Below are 9295 nucleotides of genomic sequence, written 5' to 3'. Positions count from 1 at the left end.
ACAAATTCTTCCCTGGAGCCTATGGAGGGAAGGTGGCCCTGCTGACACCTTGGTTTTGACACAATGAAACCGATTTCAAATTTCTAATCTCCAGAACTGTGAAAGAATAAATTTCCATTGTTTAAACCATTAAGTTTGTGTTACTGTATTATAGCAGCCATAAGAAACTAATACATAAAATAAAATTTCACCAAGATATAGCTAAGTGTTATTTATCTAACATAATTTTTCCAAGGATTTCAAAGCTACTTTCAATCTGCCAGTTAATATACATCTTAATTTGGTGAAAGTTTTCATGTGTATATCTTTTTGTTATTTCTGCTCTGTCTGCTCTGTTCTCACCTCCCATAGTCCTATTATACATGAGTCAAATTACCAGAATTTGTCCCCGTTTACCCTCACTTTAATTTTTCTTTATTCCTTTCCTTAGAAATACTCTGATTTGGGAAAATTTCATTCTGGTGTTTGCTCTTCCTCCCAGATTTGTCTTCTGTAACTAATCCATTATTTTTATTACCACAATTATTTTTATTAAATTTTATAATTTTTTGCATCTCATATAGTTTTTCTTATTTCAACTTATTCTCTATAATTCATTGTTACAATTTCATAAGTATAAAAATTCCTTTGATCTTTCAAAAATAAATTTTTATATGTTTATAAATACTCTAAAATTTTCTTTTATTTCTGCACTAGCAGAATTTCAAAAGCAGGCTAGCTTTACCTATGGAAAGATAATTCATCCTTTCAGATGAATTATCTTTCCATAGGTCTAACACAGTGTTATGTGATATAAATGTTGAAATAAATTTTGGCAGAAATAGGTGGGGATTGCTGGTCTAGTTCTCCAGATACAGGCAAAGGAAGAGGAGAAAGATTATATTTAATATAATTTTAATTTATCAGTGGGGAAATGCACTATCTGGTAGGTTCTAAGAGGTAATTCTAGTGGAGGGCCCTTCCACAGAAGGGATATTTATCTGGATTCCACTCCAAGATAGGTGTGATAGACAGAAAACTGCCTTAGCAATGCCCTATTTCAGTTTATTCTTCGTTTTTCCTGTTGGCTTTATTTCAGATTTTTTCAGCCTTGCTTGGTAATGGGATACAGCAGTATTCACCTTCAGAGGTCCATTTGGTCTTTGTCTGGCTCAGTCTTCAGTACTAGGAATATGATTAGTTAAAATGTTAAAGTCTAAATGCTGCTGACCTACATTTTTAAAGATTTCTTTTAATTCTAAAAAAGTAAAGGGATATAGGTTGGAATTATGTGTGACATCTGTGCAGAAATTCCTATGCTGGAAAAAGAAGAAAAAAAAAAAAACTACATCCTCAAAACCTGTAAATCAGTGTGTCAGAAATCTTACATCAGAAACTCAAAGAGATATATCACTCACGAGCAAATAACTCAGCTATAGTGATATCAACTGATGATCACACTATTGGTATTCATTGTCCTGTAGAAAAGACTACTGAAAATATTTCAAATAATAGTCACAAGAACTGTAAAATTATTTTTACTGGATCACAGCACTAGTTTTCATTTTGAGTAGCACTTCCACCAGTAATTTTATTTTTGTTGTAATAGAAGGTCAATAATGGTCAGATATACCTTATATAATATGCCATATGTTCAGCAGCATTTAAAGACTCCTTCATTTTTCACTGAGATGTTTTATTCGATTAAGTCAAGAGGCATGGTGCCGTTAACTCTGAGATGGAATAAATCAACTCACGGCTCAGGCATAGTAAATTCACCAAATGCTTCTCCTTTTTATTGTTTTGAAATAGCACTCAAGGGTTTTCCTGGTTACGCAGTGGTTAAGAATCTACGTGCCAATGTAGGGGACACGGGTTCAAGCCCTGGTCCGGGAAGATCCCACATACCGTGGAGCAGCTAAGCCCGTGCGCCACAACTACTGAGCCTGCACTCTAGATCCTGTGAGCCACAACTACTGAGCCCGTGTGCCACAATTACTGAAGCCTTCATGCCTAGAGCCCCTGCTCTGCAACAAGAGAAGCCACAGCAATGAGAGGCCCACACACCACAATGAAGAGTAGCCCCTGCTCGCTGCAACTAGAGAACGCCCGCACGCAGCAATGAAGACCCAACACAGCCAAAATTAAATAAATTAATTTAAAAAATAGCACTCAAGATGAACAAGTGGGGACCACTAAGCTAAGAGATTGTAGATGCCATAATTAAATATCAAAATGTATTTTAAATATGATAATTTTTTCAGTAATAAACTAAGGAAATAATAACCTAATTCAGTAAGTTCTAAGAAAAATTCTTGCCTCATGCAAAATTTCTGCAACTTCTTGGTCCCAAAACTGAACTCACTGAAATTACGAAACTGAGGCAGGAGATAGATGGGCCCCAGGCTGAGCAGCTGGAGTTTGTCCCTTGTGGACAGATACTCCAAAATAGCAGGAGGGAAGAGAAGCTGAGCCCTGCCCAGATCAGAGACCACATATATCTCATTTTTGAAGTCAAGGAGACCTTCCTGACTGTACATGCACAGAAAGGCTCGTTGGAGGTCAAAAGGGAGTGATGTCAACCTACCCATAGCCCTCTTCACTATAATCCGTCTTGGCTAAGAGACGCGCACGCACACAGGGAAGGACCCTGAGATATACCAAATACGGACTCAGAACCAGGCAAAGCAAGATGATTGGCCAAAGGAAACCCAGAAGAAATGCCCCATATAAGTGATTCAAACTACCATGAGGGCGAGACCTCTCTCTGAGCTCACCCCTGTGTGCTTATTGACATGTACTCTTTTTCCTCCTAATAAACACTTTACTTGTTTCACTACTTTCCGTGTTTGTGGGAATTCATTTCTACAAAGACTCAGGGCCAGGGCCTTGTCACTAGCCAGTAGTCTAGTGCCGTGACCTGACTTCAATCTCTGGCTGGGAACTGACATCTTGCTTCAAGCCAATGCAGGCCAAGGCCACCCAAGATCAAAACCAGCACAGGATTTACAGGAAAATGCTAGAATCAAAAGAAAAAAAAAAATCAGGAAAATAAAGGGTGGACAAAAAGCACTACGAAAAAAAAAATTCTTGGAGCAGATAATAATTGTGACCAAATATATTGCCATTAAACTAAAAAATCTTAATAAGTAATTATATAACAAATAGTTCAAAGCAAAGATAAAAGAATTCAGGAAAGATATCATAGGTAACAGAGATACAACACATGAGTCAGCAAAGCACAAGACAGAAGGAGGAAAAAATAAAATCTCAGGTATGAAGCCCACATTAAGAACATCATAAAAGAGAACGATCCTGGCTGAAAACACAATGACAATATGACAGGATTGAAAAATAAACAAAATAAGATAAAAGGAAAGCAGGAGTAAAAAAAGACAAAGATGAATAGGAACGATTGAAGAAGGAGATACAACACAATCAGCTTGCTAACTGTGAAAACTGAAATAGGACAAAAAAGAATTGATCATGTAATTCAGGGAAAAAAATATGTTAAATACAAACGTTTTGCCTGTAAATTGAATAAGGGCACTATTTCTCAGGGAGAAAAAATGTTAGAGTAGTAAGTATCCTAGGACTTCTCCAAGACTTTAAAAAAATTCTTCTTTGTGAGATAGATTAGAAAACAACATAAATGTCCACTAATAAGAAGGTGTTAAAGCTAATTTGGTTTATTCAGAAAATGGAATACCATGCAGCAGTAGGATGAGGTAATTGACTCCTTATGTGTTGATATGGAAAAATCTCGAAGATTCTTTTAATTGAAAGATATCAATGTGAATAATATTAAAGATGTGTTATTGAAACAGAGAAGGACCCTATGGCCTTTGCCCCCCCCATGTCCTCGCTTGCCTTTTGTCTGTGGAAAAACTTTATCCAAAGAATAAGTTTAATCAGACAAGTGAGAAAATGCAGAAAAAAAGGAAAACAGTCAGAGACCAAATAATAATAGTTTAGTCATTGAGCATAGTCAAGGACATTTAGTTCCTCCTCAAGGGCTACAGATAATATTCTGAGCCATATCCTCTGAGCTGTCTTATAGATACTGAAACCCCCAGCAGGTGGAAGAAGTCGACTATGTGATGACCAGGCTGTAGCCATGACATAAGCTGCCACAATTCTGAGAACTGACCTCAAAGAAATGGGAACAAACCAACCCTGGAACTGAAGATTAACTGTACTTAAAACAATCAAATTGACGCTGGTCAGACCACCGATGACCAATTTCAAGATGACTGTCAGAGTTGACTGTATTGTTTCTGCCTGTAGCCCCCTCCTTCTGTCTATAAAAGCTCTTGCCCCCTGATTGTTGAGGGAGGGGGGGAGTTGTCCTTTGGACAGGCGTCCACCCTCCCCCTGGTTGCTGGCATCCAAAATAAAGAAAACTTTCCTTTCCACCAACCTGGCCTCTTTATTAGCTTTTGATTGGCGAGCAGCCGGACCCCATTTTCGGTTACGTTATTATTTCTATTTAAAAGCAATATGTTTGGTATCTATGCTTAGATATACATAGATTCTCTCTGGAAACACGTTTTAAAAGTACTATAGCAGTGAATACATCTGGGGAAGGAACTAGGTGACTGTGATAGAAATGTCAGACTGAGAATTATTTGTCATGTTTTGTCTTTGAGTGCCTTTTATACTTTGTAGCATGGGCATATATTACCTATTCAAAACAAATAATAACACGTAATTGTAAAAAGGCAGCCAAACTTGTTAAATTATTTGCAGGGAAAAAAAAATAACAACAACTGAATACCCATACTGTTGCTTTTGACAGGCATTTTTCTGCAATATAATGTATGATGCTAAATAATTCCATCAAACATGTTAATACCTTTGTTACCAAAAGCTCTCTGTACACTGGTGTCAAATCAAATCTCAGAGACAGAGTTTTAGGTGAAGTAGGAAAGGATAGCTTTATTACTTTGCCAGGCAAAGGGAGACACATCAGGGGCTTCTGCTTCGAAAAACTGTGTGTCCCCACCCCAAAGGATTTGATGAGGGATTTTACAACAATAATTCAAAGGTGAAGTCTCTGACAAGATTAGGGTGTGTGTAGGGCCTGCACTCCTTTAATCTCGTCTCAGGTAGCCTTTGGTCTCCTAATCTTGATGAGCTTCTCTGGTCCCTTCATTCTTGCCTCAGGTGGTTTCTTGGCTGCTCCCCTCCTTGATTAGTAACTGCTTGAATCCACCTTTTGGAACTCAGGGAAGGTCGTGAAGGCTTGCCTATAAGAAATGGGGGTCTTGCCTATAAGAAATAGGGGACAAAATGGCCTCTGTGCCTGGAAGCCCCACAGGGCTTCACTCGGTTTCACCTTCAACTACTTACAGCAGTTATTTTGCTGCTAACTCATTCTGGAGGATCCATGAAGGAAGTGTTATTCAAAATTATACATTTGGCAAAGAAATTTACTAAAGTCCTTCAATGTCTGTGGATAACTGGTAACACCTGCCGTTAACATTTCCAGGCCAAAATGGCTCTTCCATGCTCCGCAGTGCAGAACTCTGGGATCTCAACCAAGGCATTGATTCTTTTACAGGAAAAAAAAAAAAAAGCCAATAAGACTCCTTAAATGAAAATACAATTTACAGTCTTTAATTTCCAAAATGAGCACTTACAGTTTGCTTCAATCAGTATCAGAATGTACCTATGTCCTGGGTTTTTGGAACAGATGAAATGGATGTGAAGACATGCCCAAAACCCAGGCCATTTCACCCCCTTAAAAGATAAAGGAAAAGAAACATCAAAATTTGAATAACAACCACACCCAGAGAGAATTTCTTTGACCTTCTGTTACCCCTATACATTCCCTTCCTCCCTTTTTCTGTTGATAAGATAGAAGAGGAGGTTAACAAAAAGCAAAAAATTCATAATACCATGTCCAGGCAGATTCTTTGTCAGATAATCAGGTCTGTTTTCTGATCAAGATAAAGCCGCTTTTTCTTAGAATATTCACCATACTCACTTCTGCAGTTTCTTAGAATGTTCACCATACTCACTTCTGCAGTTTCTGAATAAAGCAAGTATGACTCTTATACATAAGATACTATTTTTTGCTACACAGCAAAACTTTCTCCATCAAGAAGCAGTGCATTGATTTCCATTCTGTTGCAAGTTCCTTATTTATGTTTCCAACTACTCAGAAGGTCTTATTTAGAGGAGCACTGTGATACCGTATGCCTGGAGGATGACTTAGGCTGAATGGTCACAAATGGCCCCCCAAGTCAGTGATCTAAATCTGAGATGAAAATAACAAGAATGAGATCATCACACAGATGTCTGAGGAAGAGCATTCTAGGTTAGTGTAAAGACCCCAAGGCCATCATAAGCTTATTGTGTTTGAGGAAAAGATTAGAATTTAGAAAGTATAGCATGAGCCACAGGAGATGAAGTTGAATCCTGTAGGGTCATATAGGAGCATTAGGACTTTACATTTTATTATAAATTCAATGGAGAGCTATTAGAACAATAATAAGTGGAGGAATGATATGATCTGATTTAGATTTTGAAAGATCATTCTCACTTCTATGTGGCAAAGATTCTTGGGAAAGGTGCCCCAAACGGAAGCAGGGAGACCAATAAGGAGGCTATTAAAATACTGCAGACAAGAAAAGATTATGGTTTGAAAGTTTGGATGAGAAGGTGGAATACGCTCTGAAGGTGAAAACATCAGAGCTTTTTAATGGATTGAATACAGGGTATGAAGAAAAAGGAAGACTTAAGAGTGACTCTAAGATTTTTGTTTTGATTAACTCAGTGTATTATGGTGAGGTGAGATGGGGCAGCTGAGATCAGAAAACTCAAGAAGTGGTACCAGTTCATTAGCTGAGAGTGTAAATCAAGTGTTCTTTCTGACATACCATTCACACTGCCTATGTTTAAATAAACCTCATAATCCTTAGGAAAAATTATTAGTTCTTCATTTCTGATCCAAGAGGATCTCTGGAACCATATCTCTAGTTAATCCTAACAAACATATGTAAATCCCATTTTCCAAAACAAACCTACTCTTCCATTTCCCTTTGTCCAAACTATCTACATCTGCACACTTTCCTAAAGAAGTATTACACATCCTATAAGTCCCAAATATATATCAGTTTCTTTCTATTGTTTTCCTTGACCCTTATCAGGCACAACTGCCACTCCCCCACAAGTATCACTTCATTTTATTCCTTCTTTTTAGGAGAAGGTATCACACTAACATTTTCATCAACTCTACCATGCGTTCCTCAAGCGTGAGTCTGTCTCTAATTTGTACTAAGATTCCTGGAAACTTGCCCAGTGCATAAATTCTCACTACAGACAAATTTTCTTACATTCTTATGCTGAAAAACAGCTCACAAGTAGTATTTTAGACCCACCCACATATATAAATAGAAATCATTCTCTCTAGGTACATCTTCGAGTACATAGGACCAAGGAATGTTTGGAAAATCAAAGGTTTAATTTAAAAACTAATAGAAAATATAAGATTTTTTTATTAAAGAAAACCTCACTTTAAATGTATTTTTATTTCTGTTGTAGAAACATTCCATTTTGTATTAGGAAGAAAAAATACTATCTTCAAGTTTCTCAGTTCCCACTTGTTTGTTGGTAGTAAGTATTGCGTGAAGGAACACATTATTTCTATATTAAATTTGCACATTTGTAATTAAACAAAAATGTTTCCTTGCAAGTCGCAGATTTAGGTCAAGAATCTGACAGTGATTCAGGGGCAATGAAAGCAGTGAGTCTGGCTCAACTGTGGGCCTCAGTGCAGAAAAGGATGAGTGCCAGCTGAATGAGTATGTGCTCTTCCTCTGCTTCTTTCTACAACTGTGTGGGGAGTGCCAAGATCTGTATATTGCTGGCAGGCAAGCAGAGCCAATCCAAGCACCTGTGTTGCAAAATTCAGCAACTGTGCAATTGCTATTACCCATCCATCTGTGAGAAGGGTATTTGCCACATGTCAGTTGACTCACATAAGGGGAATTGGAAGGGAAATTCCATCAGATAAGGAGGACAGCAAAATTAATCGATCATTTTTTCTTCTTTTTGATTGAAAAAATATAGCAAACATGGATGAAAAGTGAGAATTATACGATTTGAACAGATTAGTAATGGCTGTTTCGTGACAAATGGAAAAACTTTAATTCAAGGAGAAAACAGATATTGTATCATTTGAGGAACAAAGATTTAGCTGTTTTTAGTGATGCATTACACACGAATGAAGTACCAGAGTCACTAGTCCAGTGTAGAGATAAAATAATGATGTCATCCCAAAGACTCTAAAACATTAAGTGAGGTTCGTTATCTTAGATTCTTAAATAACAAAATCTCAATTACTGAGAATCAAAAAATTCAGACCTTGTGGTGTCATGACTTGTCTAAGCTGAAGTTGGGCTGCATTATCAATGAAAATGGGATTAATAAAAATATCAATAATGTAAAAAATACTTATGGGAAAATATTGAAACCTCTTTTAAGTACAGACATTTTTAGCATATTTTAGTCTGTGAATATGCTAATAATATGCAAATTTTAATACTATGCAAATTTATACTAATAGTGATTCCCACTTAGATTGACTGAGCATGTGACATGCAGTGGAGGAAGTGCTACAAGTATCTTATTTTACTTCCTTTGAAGCTTTAAGGTTCTAGAACTGGAGCTCAAGGTAGTTACCTGTCTTAACCATTCAACAAAATGACCTGTTTAATATTTTTTAAAATAAGTTTTACTCCCTTTATATTATTTTTGTGGCATAATTCTATTTTTTAAAATAAGTTTTACTCTCTTTATATTATTTTTGTGGCATAATTCACAGTGGTGCCTATTAAGCAGTACTTGATAAACATCTCAGTACTTAAGCTATTGAGACAGTACAATCCAATAATATTGTATTATGAACTACATGTAGAATACTGTACTAGCTGAGAAAATCAATAGAACATAAAATAACCATGAACTAGGTCAATGAGAAAGGATTGAAGGATAAAAATAAATATTTGTCATGACAAGTTTCAGGTGGGAAATGGTAAATTCGGATTTTAAAAAGCAGGGTTTCTGGCCAGATCTATTAAATGGCAAAGATAATACATGCTTCCCATATATTTGCTTTAGTCTCTCCAACTTTTAAAAGGGCATTTATTAAAACAAATTCTAGAAGGACATACACCAAATATTTCTGAGTAGTGAGTATACAGGTGATTTATATTTTCAGATTTTGCTCTTTTGTATTTAAAAATGCATAACTCTTCATTGTGGAATTAAAAACTTGAAAGGAATGTTTAAGATGACCCACTGTAATCAG

Source organism: Physeter macrocephalus, chromosome 1 (assembly GCF_002837175.3).
Source record: "Physeter macrocephalus isolate SW-GA chromosome 1, ASM283717v5, whole genome shotgun sequence".
NCBI classification, from domain to species: domain Eukaryota; kingdom Metazoa; phylum Chordata; class Mammalia; order Artiodactyla; family Physeteridae; genus Physeter; species Physeter macrocephalus.
The sequence above is the reverse complement of the archived record's forward strand: the minus strand, read 5'-3'. Positions refer to the sequence as shown.